Source organism: Myotis lucifugus, unplaced genomic scaffold (genome assembly GCF_000147115.1).
Source record: "Myotis lucifugus unplaced genomic scaffold, Myoluc2.0 scaffold_5, whole genome shotgun sequence".
NCBI classification, from domain to species: domain Eukaryota; kingdom Metazoa; phylum Chordata; class Mammalia; order Chiroptera; family Vespertilionidae; genus Myotis; species Myotis lucifugus.
The window spans coordinates 5,604,319-5,625,592 of NW_005871053.1; the positions used below are offsets into that span (position 1 = coordinate 5,604,319).

A 21,274-nucleotide genomic window follows, 5' to 3' on the forward strand; every position below is an offset into this window, starting at 1 on the left:
ATTTGTAACCAAGTTTAAGCTTTATGCATAGGAGAAAGATAGAAAAACTAACAGGCTCTTTTAGTTTTAGTTAGGAATTATTAAAAAATAATGATGACTTTGTATACATACAACTATGAAGTTAGATAATATTTTTCTCTTATTTCATTTGGGTGGTTTCACTGTCAAATGACAAACTATTTTATATTTATGGTTTTCAATACATATTTGTATTAAAACACGGTGTATGAGAATTGGTGTAACAGTAATTTTATTTTGCTTTAAAAAGTTGTGCCTCGAGTCAGAATTTGCAAATAGTGTTCAGTTTCACTGAGCAGAGAAGCGGGGTGTTCCAGTGTAAATGACCCTGCAGCCTACTTAGAGGGTTTTAGTCTCTGTTTAGCAAAATTATGAAGTATGCTGTTTAAATGAAGCCACATTAAATTCCTTGTTGGAAAATTTCAAATAGAATGTAAGATGACTTGGTAGCATACTTCGTAATTCTTGTTTTTAACAGTGTATTGACTTTAAAGATATACTTGAATATTTATTTTGTCCTTTTCCTCTTTTCTGTATTGGACGCAGAAATAAAACCCTTTCTTTTTGTCATTTTCCATTAGCTCCTTTTATGTCTCCCACATGCGCCCTGGATAATATCCTGGCTAGATATGATTGTAGGCTATTTTCACTGGCAGATTCTGATTTCATTGCCAATCAACAACGTTAAGGAGCATTGCCCCCACCCCCCTCATATTCTGCACACTCCATTTAGAAATGGGAAAAAGTCTCAAAGGCAGGCACTACTGTATTACCAAAGCAGGCAGCCAAGTCCCCCAGGGGAGGCCCCGAGCTGGAGCGAGAGCATGTTAAGAGGAGGAGAAAGTAATGAACAGTTTTGAAAAATGAGGTTATGTAAGTTAGAGCTGCCCAGAGATGCTCTGAAGGTCCATTAGACACAGTTCTTGAAAAGGGGTTTTAAATGAAACTGAAATGCAATAACGGAACTCTCTCACTAGAGAGAATTAAAAATGATTCCTCCCTGGAATTAATTGACACCATCAGAGGGCCAGAACATGCTTTGTCTGTTTGAAAAGCATGTTCAGTGTTTTGGAAGAATTGCTGTCTATAGTACATAATAAGTGACTGGGAAATCAATACTGTTTCTTTAAAGGTGCCACTCAGTGTTTGATAGCAGTGAGTAATTATGTCCACCGTAGCTTCAGGGACATCTTAGTCCATGTTCAGTGCTTGATTATTTGATGTACTTAATTTCAAAAACCTATACATATCTGCCCTGGCTGATGTTGCTCAGTGGTTTGAGTGTCGGCCCACATACTGAAGGGTTGCAGGTTCTATTCCCAGTCAAGGGCACTTACCTGAGTTAGTGAGGGCACATGTGAGAGGCAACCAATCGATGTTATCCTCGGGTGAGAATTAACAAAAAAAAACACCCCCAAAACAACAAACAATGAAAAAACTCTATACATATGTTTTCTTTTTGTCACTAAAACATGTTTCTGATTAATTTTTCAGATCATTTAATACTGACATCAATTCTGTTTGTTCTGATTTCTCAGTGGTACTTGTGGTTTAATGTAACTGACACCTGTTCTAGGTATTTTGTCCAGCTTTCTCTTTTAAAACCCAGGATGAGATTTCAAATTAAGCCATGAATTATGCTCCCCTGTCATGAACACAGAGAATTACAATCCTTGGATAAACCTTTGAATGGCCATTGCTCCTTTTCAGGGTTTGACTCTATTTTAAATCTCAGTTTCGCTGCTGACAGGATACCTTCATGATAGTCATGGGACCTAATGGAAGTTCTGCTCTTCCTGGTCCTTTAAATTCTGAGACAGAGTGATGGGAATTGCTATCTTTTTGAGATTGAAAGGAAATTCATTTTGCTCTAGATTCAGAAGGCCCTTAGTGTTAAGATTTGATTCTGATGCTTGTGGCTTGTTGCCATGAGTGTTTTCATTGCATTATGCTCTAAAGAACACGTCTGTTTAGAAACAACAAAACTGTGCAAATTATGGCAAACTTCTGGCCTGCAGCACAGGTTTCTTAAGTAAAGGAAAACTGGAAACCAAACTGCTTCTTTCTTTCTTGTCTTCAAATTGTTGCCAGGGGGAAGATTATGCACAGATCATTGGGTTAAGCAAGGGTTATTGTTCCCCCTGCCATGCACAGAGTAATAAGTCATTGTCCTTGAAATTACATCTTCAGTAGGACCAGTATATAAAACACAGTTCTATTTGTCCTGGAAGTATAAGGTCATAGCTATTCACCCGGAAGATGATCCTTCATAATTATTCCCAGAAAAATACTTTGGAAAAATACTCTCTGCCCTTCATGATTCAATGATGTAAAATGTTTGCATTGCACTTATTCTGGAAACTAAAGGCTCCACCCACTGATAGACCTGTGGGTCTGGTGCTATATTTAGAAAGACAGTCAACTGGAAGATGGTAGAATACATGTCAGGTATACAGCTTGTTGCATTTATTATCTTTGAAGCTATTGGAAGCATCAATCATTATAATAACCACAAAATTTACCATTGGTGGAGCCTTTAATCTTCACACAGATAATAACGCATATGATTCTCTCAATATTCTTATGAGATAGGTAAGACAGTTGTTAAATTTTTTTTTATAGATGAGGTAACCACAGTCTGTCTTGTCTACCAGGAAATTAAGAGTGGAATTGGGAGGTCAATGTTATTTTCTCTCCTTCTGCTTGGCTTGTCGTTTTATGCATTGACTATTCTCACTCCCTAGAAGAAAGCTCAAAGCAAAGCGTATTCATTGACTTAATTGTAGAAGTGATGTCATTTAATATGCCAGAAAGTACAGCTAACCAATCAGAAAAATGGAAGATTATAACAATGAAATCACAGTTTTCCATGATTTGATGCTCAATAAGCTTGTTAAAGAGATGAGAGTGATATAAGAAACTTATTTTACAAATCCTCATGAAAATTGTTAAGAACCATCTGCTCTGAATGTATGACAATCATAGAAAGCAAGAATATGTCAGAAATTGTTTTGCTCAAGTTCTCTTTTTAGAGAAAAACAATAGTTCTTGAGATTTTAAATGATTTGCTCCAAGTTACACAATTAGAAAACTACAGAACTGAGAGTTGGATCTGTGTCTTTAAGCTCTGATGTTCCTGGACCCTCCTTACAATTTGAATTTTTGGCTACCCATGGAAAGAGGCTCAGACAACAGTGGTGGTCCTGTTCAACTCTGTTTCTTTGGTGGGCAACACCACATGATATCCCATTTTATGGGTAGGAAAATTCTGGTTGAGGAGGTTCTCCAGAAGCAATTTGTCAGTGTTGCCTGTCTGCTCACAGGTGTTGGAGCCTACAATGTTTCTTCTTCCACCATAAAAGGAATTTATAAAGAGTCTATATTATTTTTTTCAGCCATAAGAGTTGAGAATAAAAAAAAAGATAAAAAAGGAACCTCTGATCTCCAGCCATCATTGAAGTAAAGTACACATTGTCATGTTCTATTACAATTTCAGTTATGCTGGAATAATGTCAAAATGCTAAGATGAGACTCTAGGCTGGCAGAATTCTGACTCAAGCTGATGTTTGGATATTGGATAGATCAAGGTTATATTAAGTCAAAAATTGTTATGTAAATAAGTAGCCTGCTTGGCTCAAGAATTATATAACTGTCTACTGCTGATCATTGATTTCTGGCCAAATAGTTAACACAGTGTATTTAAGAATAAAATGAACCATTGGAACAAAACTCTATATGGAATGTACTCTTAAGAACCATAAGAAATAGAAATGTTGGTGGAAATAGGTTAAGAGAAAGTAGAAGGCAGATATTTACTGGAGAAGTAGATAGTATGAATGGTAGAAATATTTTAGTAACTTCTCTTTATCATCTGTCTTTGATTCAAGTGTTTTTGATGCAGGCATTTTAAAGCCCATAGAAATTAAAGTTAACAGACTCCCTTGAATCGTATTCCATCCTTAACCCCATCCTAATTCTGAGCAATGTTTACTTTCCACTTTATTAATTTATATACTCTTTGGAACTTTTTAACTTTGGGTTTGTATTGCTCTTATTTCTAGCATGAATTCTGTTTGGTAGTGTATTATTGTTTTGATATATTGCTGGGTTCAGTTAGCACTTGATAAATGATATTGAGCCATAGCTCTTCACATGCTATTTTTAACTCTACTATATTTTATTAACATTATGTTAGGCATTTATTTTAGAGGAAAAAAGCAGTAAAATGTTGTTTTGTCTATTATCATCGGGAAGCCTCCAAAGGGTTATTGTTACTCTCCCAAAAGCATTATTGTAAATGAATTTTTCTGTAACTGTAAATGTGTTATTTAGAGAAGAGTTAGAAATTTAATGAGGGTCTTCTGTACAGTTGGAATCTGAGAATAAGAGATTTTATTATGGCCCAAATGCCCCCCCCCCCCAGTACATACTCAATTAAAAGATAAACTCAGGAAACCTATAGGAAGAAGATAATGTTCTTCCTTTAGACAAACTTTTGCAGCATTTAAAAACTCTTGCCCTCATGAGAACCAGCAAGAGCCCTGTCTGATTCTTTCTGCAGGTGTTTTATGAAAATCAGTACATGTATTTTCACTTCAAAATATGAAACTAGATTGCATTTTAAATATTTTTTCAAACTATACCTCCAGGAACTTGTAACGCTGAAAATTTACTACTATAACATGTTAACGTTAAAACCGTAAGTTCTGTTATTGATCAACCACATATTTAAAAGGCAAAAGTAAGTGCGTGCCATTATTGTGACATTAAAGGTTGAATTGCAATCTGAGATACAGAAAATTCAAGGTATAAGCGAATTTTTATTGACTAAGCAGTTATTCGATTAGAATACTAGTAATTCATGTTTCCTTCTGCGATGAGTGCATGCTTACTAACCATATGTAGTTTGTACTAGGTTAACCCTTACTCCACCCCCATCCCTACTGATCTCAATTGGTGCTGGAGTGAGGTTCACTAGAGAGAGAACGTCAGGTTTGCTCACTATCTGGTGTGTGTGTGTGTGTGTGTGTGTGTGTGTGTGTGTATAAAGCTGAAACTAGTAATGTGTGTTTTAGGTTGTATCTCTTTCTTCCTCCATTCTTCTTTCCCTCTCCATTTTGTTCCTTAAAGAATATGAGACAGCTGATGGAAAATGTGGGGATATGAATAAACATTTCATGGCCAGATGATGTAGACTTCAGGTTACTAGGATGTGATGCCAATCTCTGACTCTACAGTCAGTCTTGACCTATTATGCCATTGATTTGCCCCATCTTTCTGACTCAGGGAGGGGTTGGAGGGCAATTCTGGTATTTATTTAAATTCTTTACTGTTGAAAGTATTACATATGTTTCCTTTTCTCCCTGTTGTCCTCTCCCAGCCTGCCCCCATCCCCCAGCCCTGACCTTCACCGCTCCCTCCCCCAACCCTGTTATAGTCTGTGTTCATTGGTTATGCTTATATGCATACAAGTTCTTTGGTTGATCTCTTATCTACCCTGCCCCACCCCCACCCCACCCCCTCTCCCCTGCCTTCCCTCTGAGATTTGATGGTCTGTTCGATGATTCTGTGTCTCTGGATCTATTTTTGTTCATCAGTTTATGTTGTTCATTATATTCCACAAATGAGACACCCCTGGTGTTTAGATAGATGCTCCTAAGTGTCTGGTAGAAGGAATTTCAGGTGAGGGGAGTGACTCACTGAGAATGCACTGGATGAATAACACCATTCAAGGAGACAAAAAAACAGTTTTTGACTTGCCAACCACGAAAATTGTTCTCTCTCAAGGTGGGGAAATGCGTCACCTATTAACGAAGAACCTTGCCAATGCATACATATAACTTAGGATTTTGATCCCAGCTTATCAATTAGTGGATCCATTTTTCCCTTCGATAAGTGGCATAAATCCCTAGTTTGTACATAAAGGAATTCACAGAAAGCAATGTCCTCTGTTTTGCACAGGAAATGAGCCTTTATTTCCTTTCACGTTTGTAGCTTCCCTAGGGGTGTGATAGAAAGATTTAGCCCTGGGAAGAATATTTCTTTGAACTTCATTCATTTTGTGCTATGACTAATAGCTTTTCCTTATAACCACACCAAGAATTGATATTGCTTTAGGAAACAGCATTCCACATCTCTAGTGAGTTGCTTATCTTTCTTGAAGCAGAGCGAATTGCTCACATTGTCAGTTTTATGTATTTTCTGACGTAACAGAGGCACTCGGGCTATCGATTGCTTTAGACTGTATGACTGGTATTGAGGATCACTTAACAGGATGCTGTGCGAAACAACTGGATCAGACTCTGAGTTCTCCAAAGTTCAGCAGTCAGGCCTAGTTGCTGTCCTTTCTGAGATATCAGACTGAAATTTTGCAAGCAGACGTGATACCCTAACCTCGGTGCGTCTGGATGACTCTGGTTAGTTCTAAGCAAGGAGAAAATCATGGAGCTACAGAAGACCCAAGAAGGTTCAGAGGCACTAATTTCAATGTACATCTCGTGGCTCGTACACTTATCGCAGGAACAGACTTTCCACAGCTGCTGTCTGTGGACCATGGCTGAGCTTGTCCTTTTGACTTGCAGCATTAAATCTTGCTGTGTGATTGCACGGGTTGCATACCCGGAAAGCTAGCCTGGCTCTTCGATTAGGAAGTATAATGCTAGAGAGGGATGCTTTAAATCTACATTGTTTAGAAAGCAGGAACATGATGGATACATTTTGTTTATAGGATCTCACAATATTAAACTTAGGGAAACCACTGAAGTCCCACGACGGATCACGATAGCACACACTCCTTTACATAGAAGAAACTCCTTCTTTGAGAAGTTTAAGAGGGTCAACCCAAGAGTTCCTTATGTATGCTCGCTACCAGGTATGCTCACTACAGAGGCACTGGGAGGTGACTCCTGAAGGCTCATTCTGGTATAGGTGACATTCTCAAATTCTTGGGATAATTACAGAAGGCTAAAGGTGAATGTTTTGCTTATGGCTCCAGACCTGGATTGCTGTCATTAGTTAGAGCTTTAAAATGAAGTTCCTCAGAAAACTTGGAAGAAATGAGAAAACATTGCTCTACAAGATTTGGTGTGTGGCACTGGTGGCACTCAGTGACGTTTCATGTTTAACTCACTAGAAATTATTTCTGAAGTTGTTCTTCTGACATTAATTTACACAGCTGGTCAGCTTTTAATGGATGAACTGTGACAATGGAAGAGAAAGCATAACTTAAGAAAGACATCTCTGTGGGAATTTTCTAGAGCCATTAAAAAGCTAGTAAAGAACACGGCCTAGTTCTTTTTGCCACATCACAAAGTATTAAGCAAAAACTAAAAACTTTTAATGAATAATAAAAATTAAAGCAGAGAAATTTCTTCTGAAGATCCATAAGAAGAGAATAAACCCCATCTTTCTAAGGCAATAACTACACATAGAAAATTTGTTTCCAAACAAATTCTAGAGACTACAGTCTATTTTCTATTCACCTAGCAGTTTAACAAAACATTTATTTATTTCTGGTGTGAAAAAAATAACTTCAGTGTAGGGACATGAAACTTACATTTATGACGCTGTCCAGTGTATTAGACACCTTCGTATGTCGCATCTTTATTTTATGTGACGGCTCAGTTTGGTGTACCTTTGTCCCCACTTAGGGATAAGGAAAATGCAGTTGAAATGTAAATATTTCACTAATGGTGCTCCTTAGAATAGGGGAGTTCTTGGCGTGCTGCGGGGAAGAGAATGTCCTGAGGCCCCCACGGGAGGATGAGGTACCATGGAAAGCTTTATTGATGATGTAAAAACAAGGGAGTTCCCTTCCAGAGTCCATCTCTGTCCATCTCCCATGGAAGAAGTCCAATCTTGTCTTCAAGGGGCTAGAATTAAGGCCACTGCCCAGAGTCTCTGCTCCCTATGAAAGCACAGTCCAGTCCAGCGTCCTGCGTGTGGAGTGCCGTGCTGCTTCTAAGGCCACATGGCTTTGGAGAGAGACTGGCCGAGTGCACAGGGCGAGTGCAGGTCACAAGCAAGAGTGCCAGAGCAGAAGAGAACAAGAGAGAGAGAATTCATTGCCTGGGGATCATGTATTCCTGAATTTTTGTGGGCTTGCATTGGGGTTCACCCCCCTAGCCAATTCATTGTTCCTCAGGCTAGACTGACAGGCAAGCACTTTCCCTAAGTCACCCCAGTTTCATTGCGCATGTGTCCTTCTCCCCCTTTGTTGAATCCCTTCCTCCAGTGATCTGCAGGGAATGGACTTCTGGTTCCCTGGGGAGAATGAAGCTGTAGCTTCCTGGTGAAGCTGCCCAGATGACATGGTTATAATATCTGGCCTCCCCTTTGCTCTCTTTCTATTATCAAATATTAATAACTAGCTATTTATGATAACAATACAATTGGGCCTGGCAACTGGTTAGTTAAGCCCAAAATTCATTAAAATAGTGAATTATTTCAAAATAATACATATGCTTTTTAAATATTTTATTTTAATTTAAAATATTAACATACATTTATTGGACAATCTTCTCTTGTTGGGCAAGTGTTTTTGTTTGTTTGTTTATTGTGAATCCTCTGCCTAGAGAATCATTTTGTTTTCATAAATAAAACAGACTCATAATGCATTACCTATGATTGATAATTTAATTTGATTTAAAATGGAACTAGAGTTAAAAGGTGCTTATGAAGAAATCTGAAGAAATCTAGAAACTTTCTAGGCTTTTGTGATTTTATAATTGTTATAACCACATCAAACTTGAGAGCTCTTTTGTTTTGATGACACAATTTTATCAAACTCTGGATTTCAACCTAATTTTCCTAGAAAAAAATAAAAAAGTTATCTTTTCTTCACGTTTTTTGGTTCATATAGTAAAAAAACCCCTGAACTTACAATAACAAGTGCAACTGACATAAGTAGATTTGGGAACAAATACAGTTGACACTTGGTAAGCAAACACATTCAGCGAGTGGGGCAGTTTTGGACCAAAATAATGCAGGAGAATTGGTTTCCTCGCCACAGCCTCTTAGCATGCCTTCGATATGTCAGTATTGTTTTGGAGAGGTCATTAATTTGTGTTGTAAGTTGCCCAAGTGCAGGTCATTAAGAGAGCTTCTACTTAGTAATAAATCATATTTTTCTACCTCTCAGTCATCCTTGATACTGTGGTGTCTTCAACCCCCTTATACCTTCCCATTTACTTCTGGGAAGCTCCAGGGCGATGTTTGACATGTGCTTATAAACAAGTCCTTTTATTTTCCTTAAACATTCTAAACCTTATGGAGGCAATGCCCCTTAGATGGCTTTAGCTCAGTTGCCTCCCACAGGGCTCCCTGTCATGGCTGGAAACCACCATCACCCTGGGATTATGTTTAGGAATCAAACATAAGCACATGGAGGCCAGGTCAGTCACAATTCTGAATGCCAATAAGCAGGATATCCTATTAAACTTCCCTCTGACAATTGAGGCATTGTCCCAGGGCTAAGCTCATAGGTCTGTCCTTCTTCCCCTAGGAAGAATTATTTCCTGGAGGCGCCTCTGTGTCTCATGCAAATGGACTCTTGACAAGTCCAGGCTGCCAGACATTGTTCAGATAAGTCTCCATGTATCAGGCCTCCATTTTTTCTTCACTGTTAGCTGCAGCTGTAGTAGCAATGGTAGCATAACTTAGTGAGGTGTTACAATCCCATTTAAAAAATATATTTTTATTGACTTCAGAGAGGAAGGGAGAGGGAGAGATAGATACATCAATGATGAGAGAGAATCATTGATCGGCTGCCTACTGCACGCCCCACACTGGGGATCGAGCTCACAACCTGGGCATGTGCTCTGACTGGGAATCAAACCATGACCTCCTGGTTCATAGGTTGATGCTCAACCACTGAGCCACGCCGGTCAGGCTATAATCTCATTTTTTAAGAGGAAGAAACTAAGGTCCAGAGAGTAAGACATAATCGGAAGCAGTAGAGTCAGGTCTGGAACCAGCTTCTTAATCTCTCTCCATACTGTGTCTAAGAGAGAGAACAGCACATACACCCCAGTCATGAAACATGGCCTGTAGTGAGCAGAGCAAGCCCGAAGGGCTGTGAACAGCTTTGGTCAGGAATCACCTTTCCCACTGCCAGAGATGCTTCTGCTTGTCCTCTGCTCTGTCCAGGTCTGTGGCTCCATCAGGCTGATGCCGTAGCAGGGAAGGACAGTTGAGAAGAGGGGGAGAGAGTCAGGAGTGTATTAGCCTGATGGCGGGATAGACCTTAGACCCCACTTACCTCCCTTACCTGAATATCTCAACGTGGACGATGATAGCACCTCAGGGACACGAGAGTTCAGCTCTCGTTTGTTTATCCCTCTCCCTGTCTGCAGTTGCATGCAGCAGGGTGGGGTTGATCTTACCCTAGTTTTGGACCAAAATAATAAAAAGACACTGAAAGTTAGGTTCTCCTTTTCCATTGTTATATTTTCCTTGCTACTTGAAATCATGTCTGGCAGATTCTTATTTGAGAAAACTTGTAGATTAAAGGGTTTTTGTCCGAGATTACTTTGGCTTGTGTGTTTTAGGGTAACTCCTCCCTTCTCTAACATAAGGTCTAAACTTTAAAGAAGCAAATACAAGTACCTGGGCATTGCTCTGTCTCTTCATGTAGTATTTTATAAAACTCCTGGGATCCCACCTGGAAAATATTTTTGTCTTTGCACTGCACCAGTTCTTCAAATTTTAAAGTTCAAGAGCAGAAATCCTCTCATGTTATAGAACGGGAAACCGAGGCTGATAGGCGAAGTAATTTGTCTAGTGAGACACAACTGGTCAGTGGTAGAACTTAAATTAAGCTCCGTGCGTTTTACACATTGACTCCAGAGTTCTCTCTACTCTACTGCATTGCCTCCTATGCCACTGATGAATGGGTTAATGAATTTCTCTGAATATGGTGGTGAAACGCCTTTGAAAGTGAGAAGAGAATATTATTCCTTACTGGTTGTATTGGTTTAAATGAGTCACCAGAAAATGATAAGAGCCTCTGTTATGCTTCTGTGTTCCCTGCCTTATGTAATTTTAGTTCAATTCACAGATTACCCAATACTCCCAGAAGGCTGTGGATAGTTGGTAAATGAAACCAACACATAAATTAAGTGAAATGGAGGTAAGGGTAAACCATGGCAATCCTTTAATAAGTTTTAGTAACGTTAAAATTCAGTACTCTAAATTATCACTGTCCCCAAAAGGTTTATTATTCATCTAAAGTCTTCTTTTCAATTGCTGACCCTGCTTGACACGTAGACATTTTAGTAAATTTGTTGAAGAGGAAAAGCACTATTTTGACTACAATAGCCTGAAATGCTAATAGTCACGGCACAGTGTCACCTATCAGAAGCCACTGAGGATCACCACTGGACATCAAATATGTACCTTATTTTAGTTATATTAAGTGCCAGTTGATTTATTAGTCTACTAAAGCACGTTAATATGTTTCACAAAGAGGTTTGTTTGTATAGTTTGGATATACTTGAGAGAAGCTGGAAGGTTCTAGGTAACAGTTTTGAATTTCTACTTTATGAACAGCTGGGTGGTTCAGTAAAAATTAAATTAGACCCGGCTGGTGTGTCTCAGTGGTTGAGCATCAACCTCTGAACCAGGAGGTCACGGTTTGATTCCTGGTCAGGGCACATGCCCAGGTTGTGGGCTCAATCCCCAATGGGGGTGTGTAGGAGGCAGCTGATCAATGATTCTCCATAATTGATGTTTCTCTCTCTCCCTTCCTCTCTGAAATCAATAAAAATACATTTAACAAAAATTTAAATCAAGACACAGAGTAAGTAATGTGCCAAGACTATAAAGCCAGCCAGCTTGGGAGCAGCTAGACCTCAGACAATGTGTGGTTAACTATTCTCCTCAACCTCGGCTCTACAACCAAGCCAGGGGCTTTGGCATAAAGTATTCTTGGATTCAAAATTTGGCCCTGCTTCTCAAGAGTTATGTAAAGTTGGCAAATTAACTTATACCTCTGTTTCCTCTTTATTAACAGAGAAAGCATTAGTACTCCTCTCATGGGGTTTTTTGTTTGTTTGTTTTGGGCGAGGTTTATGTGAAATGATATCTACTTATCACAATACCTAGCATCTAATAAGAACTTAACAAATGGGAGCCTTTATTATATTATTGTTATTGTTATGACTGTGGGGACTTAAAATTAGAGGATATGTTACTGAGTCCAAGGAGCTTTGATTTAATTGGGGACTGAAACAGATAAGTAGGTGCAAATTAATGTAGAGTGAAGGATAATGGTTTTAATTTGAAAATGCTTGAAGGAGGCACTGGTACAACCTATATTTGCTTTCTTTCTGGGTTTTCTTTGGCTCAGTTAGAAGTGTACATGCAACATATGCAAACACTGGATTGTTATTTGTACACTTGAAACTAATATTAAAATATAAAAAAAATAAAAAATAAAAAGTATGCACATGCTAATCATATATACTTTAAGCGATATGCTATTAATTTCATGAGAAAATTATTAATTATAGATTTTTATATATGAGCTATCTGATTTTTCATTTGCCCTGCTGTTACAATCTGTTTAAATGAGCAAGCAATTTCATGCATTTTTGCTATGCATCATTTTTAGCTCTTCCATTCAGTATCAGTTTAAAATCAGTGTAGTATTAAAACTCTCTCAATTTATAGTAGCTCTCTTTCAGTAATTGGCTTACTTCAAATTTTTATATAAACCACTTCTTTTCCCAAGCCACCCTTCCCCCCCCTCCAATTGCACAGCAAAAGATAGTCATTTTGGTGTTGATTGATAGCTGCTAAGTAGAAGTAAGAATTTCATAGAAGGAAATATGGGTACCAGTGCTTTAAGAAAAGATGTGTCACTAATGTGTTTTATTAATTGGTGCTACTTTGGGAGTTGGCTTTGTCATGCATTTCTGATAAGAGCCCTTCATCAGCTTCAGAATTCTTTATCTGGAAGGTCACTTTCTAAGCTGTCAATGTCAGTTGCCTCACTTAGTTGACTGAAACAATCAGATTTCACAGAGTTGATGACTAAATTTGTTTATGTTATGGCTATAACTAGTGAACTAATAATTACTAGTTTCTGTTTGTCTTGCAGCTTAATTATAAATTCACTGGTGCCATGTATTTCAAAGTAAAAAAGATGAAGAAATACAGGACATATGAAAGAGTTTCCATTAGTCCATCAAATAACAAAACCCTCATGAATTTATATTGTATTTTTAAGTAACTAATAAGTAATTATAGGAGTCTTTAAAGTGGCTTCCTACAAGTGGCAAAGGACCTTAAATGTGTTTTCTATATAATGCTTATAGCTGTTTTTTTCCATTTATGTAATTTTTTTCTCACCTCTATTCTGCATTACAGTCTCAGAGTTCTCCAGTTTTCTTTAGAGCCACTTAGACTACATCAATTTTTAGAGTAGATGCTGATTAAAATAAGCTACAATAGCCCACTGCTTATAGTGCCACCTTGTGGCCTTGATCCATTACTGCCGCCCATTAGCACGGACTGTAGGCCCCTCAATTGGGGCCAAATCTGAAATGAGCCGTTTCTTTAAGAAATGTGTCCCCAGTGTGTAATTATTTATTTTCAGGTTGCTAACTACTTGATAAAACTGAAGTAAAGACAAAATATTGTTAAAATAAAAAACAACCACTACTGAAGGCAAATTCAAAATTAAAACAAATCATCTCTGAATATATGATGGAATCAAAGGGAAAATGTGATTTGCTCTATGAAGGCTTAATTTATAATTATATTTTTTATGATCACTTCTATGGTATAAGGAGAGGTAGGGTTACACTTTGATTCTTTCCCCTCTCCCCCCCAACTGTCAAGAAATTACATTTGACTAGCAGCACTTTTTAGAGCACAAAAATTTGGTTCCTGAAATTTTATCTTGGTAAATTGTAAAATCCATGACTCACTTCTCCTCTCTATTTTTACTCTTCTTCTCTCTTCACAATGGCGTATGAACCTTTTTCTCTGCCATGTGGTTCTGTTAGAGGATATCACTGATGCATTGAATCATGTGAGTCAATATAGCCCCGAATAAAAAATAAAGGTACTGTATGCCCTACTGGCCAGAATTTTGTCCTCAGATATTCCTATTTTTATTTCTTATGTCAACTAATTTGATGACTTTTTTTAGTTGTACCCATGATGGAAGTGTTAGGAGGTCAAACCTTTGTTTCTGTTTTGGACAAAAACACATGTCATTGTATAAAGCATGTGAAGAAGTAGAAATGAATGCGTAGTGTTTGGATATTATTTTGCATGAGGAAAGTGGGGTTAGAATCGGGGTTTTTGCAGAGATAACTGGACAACAGAAAGAAAAAGTCTATATTACTCATTAAGAACATTGAAGGAGAAAAAATAAATTGGTTGTAAAGAGTTCAGTTTAATTAATAAGTATGTAATTTATACTCCTTTAAAGTCCACTTTAAATGAAGAGCCATTCTGGTTGTGATGAGTGCACTTGAGGTTGTTATATGACTAACACAGTTCAGAGTAGAAGTGCATGCCCTTTTTCTGGGATATATACTTTGCAGGCCTGGCTGCTTAGATCTGTGGTAGTTTTCTTTTCCTCAAGACCAGAGAACTATGGCTGACAGATGTCAACACTGAACCATTTCAGGTTCAGTTAAACAGGAAATTCTCTAAGTTTATACCAAAGTCATTACATGAAAAAGACTAAGTATTCCTTCCTTTAAAAAGAAACAGAAAATGAATCACTGGAGAAGGATATTCTGCAATTTTAAAGTGCTTTATTTACTAACTACCTCTTGCAAAATATCTCTAGCAGGATGGTTTAGTAAATAATAGTTATAGGTTGAATTGTGTTCCCCTCAAAAGGAGGTTTAAGTTCTAACCCACAATACCTCAGGATGTGACCTTATTTGGAAATAAGGTTTTTGCAGAAGTAACCAATTTAAAACAAGGTCACTGAGGTGGGCCTTAGTCCTATATGGCTGGTGTCCTTGTAAAAAGAAGAGATTTAGACACAGAGACAGACATGCCCAGAGGAAAGACTATATGAAGAGACACAGAGAGAACATATAGGGAAAGAGGAGCTATGCTGCCACCAGCCAAGGAATGTCTGAGGCTACCAGAAGCTTCCTTCTACAGGTTTCAGAGGGATTATGGCCCTTCAATACCTCGATTTGAGACTTTCAGTCTCCAGAACTGTGAGATAGTAAATTTCTGTTGTCCTAAGCCACACAATTGGTTATGGCAGCCCAGGAAAACTAATGCACTCATGATAGTGAACTTACTGCATTGCCCTATGAGCACTTTACACCTAATAACAACCTTGAGACATCTATTATTAGCTTCCCAAGATACTAGCAGATGTGGATACTAGCTTCATGAGGTTAAGTGATTTGCTAAAGGTCACAGTTAGTGTGTGAGCTGGGATTTGAACCCAGGTCTGTTTAATTCTGGATTCTGGTGTGTGTGTGTGTGGGGGGGGGATCTGGTTCTCCTCATTGGATTGTTTAGGGTTACAACATCCTCATGTCTCATCTGAACTCTCACCTCCATTTGAAGGAGAATTACTCTTGGCATTCACTGGCAAACCCATCCACCATTTACAAGGGCACAAATAAGACTTCATTTCTCTGACAATAAAGGGTTGGCAATATTCTCTTGTCTTCTTGTAATTTGAAATTTATAACCTTATCAGCCTCTCCCCCACACCTCGCCATTTCTTCCTGCCTCCTTCCATGACCCAAATCAGTGTAGTTTAATATGTGTAATGGAGTGAAAAACTACACTGAGTCAATTTTCTGCTTCAAAAAGATTTCTTTAAAAAATCCAATCAGGGTCTTTGTCAAATACTAAACAAACCTGCATTGAACTGTGTAGGTATCAGATTAGTGAAACCTGGACTAACACTTGAAGTCCAAAATTTCATCAATGAAATTAATCCTATAATTCTGAGAGCAGAATTGTTTTCCCAAATGTTTTCATCAATGAAATTAATCCTATAATTTTGAGAGCACAATTGTTTTCCTAAATGTTAGAATGAGTGCCTTCTTTTTATTAACATGGTTGTCTGACTATTACAATTATATATGCAAATATGTGCTGGGTTGCTGATAACCAGTCAAATGACTATTACAATTATATATGCAAATGTGTGCTGGGTTGCTGATAACCAGTCAAAAAAGGATGTTCCTACCTGACAGTCTTCAACTTGGAAGAGATCTGTGTTTTAGTCTTATAGTTTAATTTTAATTTCCTTTAGTTTAGCCATGTAGTATGGCAAGATCGATGTCCAGGGCTTTGTGAATAGCCTCCTAAGAGAGAAAGGATCATCACTGGGGGCAGGATAATTGCTAGTGAGCTTTCCTAACCTCACCAGTACAGCCATTAAACAGCTGTGGGGCCTTGAGCAAATCAATTAGCCTCTCTGAGTTCTAATCTCCAAATACGTAAAACTATTGACTTCTCCTCTCTACTTTATAAACAATGTGTTCGAGAAAAGAAAAAAAAAACAATTTGAAAAGAAAAAGTCAATGGAAATATGCTCTAGAGCAGTGGTTCTCAACCTTCTGGCCCTTTAAATACAGTTCCTCATGTTGTGACCCAACCATAAAATTATTTTCGTTGCTACTTCATAACTGTAATGTTGCTACTGTTATGAGTCGTAATGTAAATATCTAATATGCAAGATGGTCTTAGGTGACCCCTGTGAAAGGGTCGTTCGACCACCAAAGGGGTCGCGACCCACAGGTTGAGAACCGCTGCTCTAGAGGATGGCTGACTATTTTTGTATTGTTATAAGATAGCCAACTCAATATTCAGCATACGTAGCTGCTGTTTGGTGCATTGTCTAAGGCCTCTGATGGATGGTTTGTCTATGCAGCAATGTCTGTTGGGACAAGGAGCACCTAAGCAGTATGCTACTCCACTTCTCAGTCTTACAGAATCCTTTATCCCTCTGACAACTGTTTTACTCATGATCTTTCCTACATGACCATTGGATCAAACAACAGTAAAAACATTTGCTTCCAAGAATACTGATCCCGTAAGTATCAAGTATTTTTAGTTATCCTTTTAATCTCCCTGAAGCAGCTGAGAGTACCTCCTGTCCCGCCCTTTGAAACTCGTCCATGGCTGCCACCTCCATGCTGCCCTGCTCTGCTTCCCCACTTGCCCCAGCTTCCCTTGTTGAACCTCTTCTGCTTCATGTCCTTTACCTGATCTTGTAGTGGTGGCATTTCCAAAAGTGCTATCTTTTGTCCGTGTCCATGGACTATGCATAGTCAGGATGGTGAAGACCTAGGGGGGTGGGTGGGGGCTGGATAAAGGGGGTAAAGAAGGGTAAATGGGAGACATCTGTAATACTGTCAGTAATATACATTATTGACAATATATATAAACAGAAAAGCAAAAAAACCAACCAAACAACAACAACCCCAAACAAACAAAAGTGCTATCTTCTGTTCTCCACTCAGTGCCTTGGGAATCTCATTAGTGCATATGATATCAGCTCTCACTCTCATGCTGAAGTAGGTCACTGGGTGTATTTCATTTCTGAAGCTCAAGGTTCCACAGGTTATTTTTACTTAGAACTCCTGCTGGCTCCTCAAATACTATACCTCCCAAACTAACCCCATGACCTCCCTGTCCTGGTGCCCTGACGGTACTCTTCCTCTTGAGTTTTCTAGTTACTCAGTAGTGTCATCATTCTTTTAGCTGTCTGACAAGAGACTTTGCGTCATCTTTGATTCCATTCCTCACTTTAATCTCATGGCCAATATCTAACTGTTCGTAAAATTCTATCAATTTTGCTTACAAGAGACTTTGCATCTATCACTTTACAAGTGATAGTTTATATCTTCCACAGTCTTGATGCTTGCTCCCTCTGGAATACTGTGGCTAGGGCTTACTTCCAGTCTTAATGTGACCCTGTCACTCCCTCAAGGCTTTGACAGCTCTCTATTGCTTCTAGCACAAAATCCAAACTCTTTAGGACGCCATGTGAATTATTTCAGAATTGAGTCTCAATTACTTCTTGAGTCTCAGTTCTAGACACATAGCCCATACATTGTTCACACTTAAGTCACTTTGCAATTCTTGGCATTTACAGGACTCCTGGAATGCATCTTCCCAACTCGTGGTATTTTCTTACTCAATTCCTTCATCCAAGAATTCAGTTAAAGTGACTAACAGTTATTAAAAATCCCCCATAATACTATTCCATAAATGTTTGTTGGATTGAAATACAATTATTAGCTTCTCTCTGAATAGAAATATGAGATCAAATCTTTTTCATTTTTGTATTTCCAGCAATTAGCAGAGTGCTAGATATATAGTATGTACTCAAGAATATTTACTTGGAAACAAAAGCTACAGAATTACTAATCTGTCTGGTTATATGTATTTTTAACATTCATATTTTCCCTAGGAGACACAAAGTAGTAAAATAACCAGTTAAAAAAATAAAATCAGCATTCTTTACTACCTACCAGCAAGGATTGTTATTCACCTGGAGAGAATAGCTATTTACAAGATTAGTACTGACCTAAAGAGCTGTGCATCATTCTTTTAGTCACTAAGATCAGGTTGTTGATGATAATGAATGTTTGTAGTAATGAGCTTGCTTATAACTTTTCTCTAAATGAGATTTAGTACACATAGGATGACCCTCAGGTTTCAGTATCATATATTACAGGCAACATATCCATTCCCTGCTTAATGGAAGCACAATTTTCCAATATGATGCATATGAAACAATGGGTATTTAAACTTACATTCTAATTAACAATGAAATTATGGCTATCATGCCAATGCAAGTGAGTCTTTAAAATAGCTGAAAAGTTGGATCATCCTATAAGAATTTACTTGACTATATATAGAAAAGTATTTTCACTTGAATAGTTTGTTGTTATTGTTTTTTGAAACAGCTGTCTCCTTAAGCTTCAGGTTACTTAGCTTTGTATATAGTAATATTTTTTACTGTCTTAATCAGCATGGACTAGGAGAGTACCAGAATTTTAAATCTTTTTTAGTTTACTATAGAAAAAACAATTTCTTCTTTAGGATAATTCTATGGTGCAGATTAAATTGGAATCAATCAAATAAAATCTACCAAATAGAAAAATATTTGTCTTCTTATCTAGGTTTGCCTGAGTGAAATATTTTATTATTTTAAGAACCATAGGGAGAATTCATTGATATTTGACATGAAAGTAAATGTGTACATTGATAAGCCTTGATTTTTTAGGAGACAAAATAATCTCTTACAGTTAAGTGTTAGAAATAAATATGGTCTCTCTGTCTTTTTAGCCTGGTGGTATCAAATCTATGTGGGACGAACCAAATTTAGCACCTTGTCTGACTAACTCACCACTCTTCCATTTGGGAGGGTGAGGGACAGTGGTTGAGATCATGGACATTGGCATCAATCAGACTGTGGCTTGAATCCTGGCTTCACCATTTGGTAACTGTGTGACCTTGGGCAAACGGTTTGGTCTCGTTCAGTCTCAATTTCCTCATTTAAAGTAGGTATTCATTTATTCCTCCAGTTATTCAGCAAGTATTTATTGAACAATTACTATGTGCCAATTCCTGTTCCAAATAACAGGAAGTAATAATGAACACAAAAGGCAAAAATCTTGGCCTTTATTATTATTATTTTTGGCCTTTATTAAATTTACTTTTAGTAAGGCAATGATAACAGTATCCATCTCCTTGCTTGTTGTGCAATTAGCTGATATACTGCAGGTAAACTGCTTACTAGTAGCACAAAGCCCAGCACTTAGTACATCCACGAAGCAAGGGGAACGAACTGGTCTAGTTTGTCAGGTATAGAGAGGAGGTGCTGGGAGTATGTGTGCAGTCTGGGGAGGGTAGAGTGGCATCAGGATAGGTTTGGGTCAGGTTGTAGAGGTTGCAGTTTAGTAAGCACTTACTGTTTGTCAGACCACACACTAGGTGTCTTAAACTTACAACAACCCTATGGAACAGATACCAAGAATGAGCTCATTCATTCATTCATTCATTCATTCATTGATGCCTTTATTGAGGATCTTCTATATACCAGATATCATGCTGGGCACTGGAGATAAAAAGATGAGTAAGACTCAGGGCCTCCGCACTGGAAGGCACTCACTCACAATGATAGATCAGTAGAGAAAATGCCATGGTAAAGCACACATTACGTCCCCAGCACCTAACTCAGCCTGAAGGGGTAGGGCTGGATGATGGAGGCCATTGGAAACATCTCGAACTTGAATTACAGAATGGCTCCAGTCCCCAACCAGCCACCCTGCCCTATCCCTAAGTTATACTTGTGGCTCGTTAGATCCTCTCTTGAGAGTCGCCTTTTACTTGTGCTTTAAGGTAAGAGCTATTTTACATATCATACTTCTGAGAACAGATTTTGAGAGAGTTGCAGATAATAGGACAAGAATGAGTTGTCCACCTTGTAGGTGGACAAGGGCAGAAGGGCACCTGAGAAGCTGGACTGTGGCCTGAGAGGACCTAGTAATATCACTGGACTGGAGCTCATCTTTCACAGTTGATAAGATTACTTGCTTTTTGGAGGGGCTGTTTTTCATATTTGAAGGAGTTGTACTAGAGGATTTTCAAGACCTGTTCCTGTTCTGATATGTCATGATTCTCCATGTTGGAGGGTAGGTCACTGTACAGTGATATACATTTGTGGGTCTGTGGAATGCACGGTTACAACAGCACATGCTCAGGCACAGTTCTTGTTGATGGTTCCCTGAGAGTCCATGTAAAGCTCATCCCGAAGATGCAGAAATACTGGGGTGGCCCGTTACTGACTTACAAAATTAAGCAAGAATCCTTATAAATGTAGCAGAAGATGCTTGATCATTTTGAAGCAGATTTAACTTTCTTAGTCTTCTGTGTTTGAGATAAAGGACATAGATGCTCAAAGTTTATTGACTGTTAAAATTTATTTAATTTTCTAGCATAAGGCTTAGGATAAGGGAGCAGGGATAATTCCCACCACCCCGAAGAGTTTCCCTATTTAGTTTGTTTAAAAATTCTTGTAGGCAACCTTTTCTTCTTTTTTTCTTTTTTAAATTAAAACTTTGAGCTTTAGAAAGTAGCAGTTCTAAATAGATTGAATTCAATATTAACTAAATCTTCATTTCAAATATGAAAATTTCTGGGATTTTTGCTCTTTTAGCCTTTTCTCTCTCCCTGTATCTATTTGTGTTCATTTTTATAATAAAGCACACCTTAATGTATCTAATAAATAGGGTCCTAAAAT

The 21,274-nt window shown here is 38.1% G+C and overlaps 1 protein-coding gene across 1 annotated transcript in view; it reads left to right on the forward strand.

Moving 5' to 3' along the window:
• The window catches only part of PDE11A (phosphodiesterase 11A), a 270,293-nt gene that overhangs the window by 46,354 nt on the left and 202,665 nt on the right, over window positions 1-21,274 (forward strand). The gene's annotated exons all lie outside the window — the stretch shown is intronic.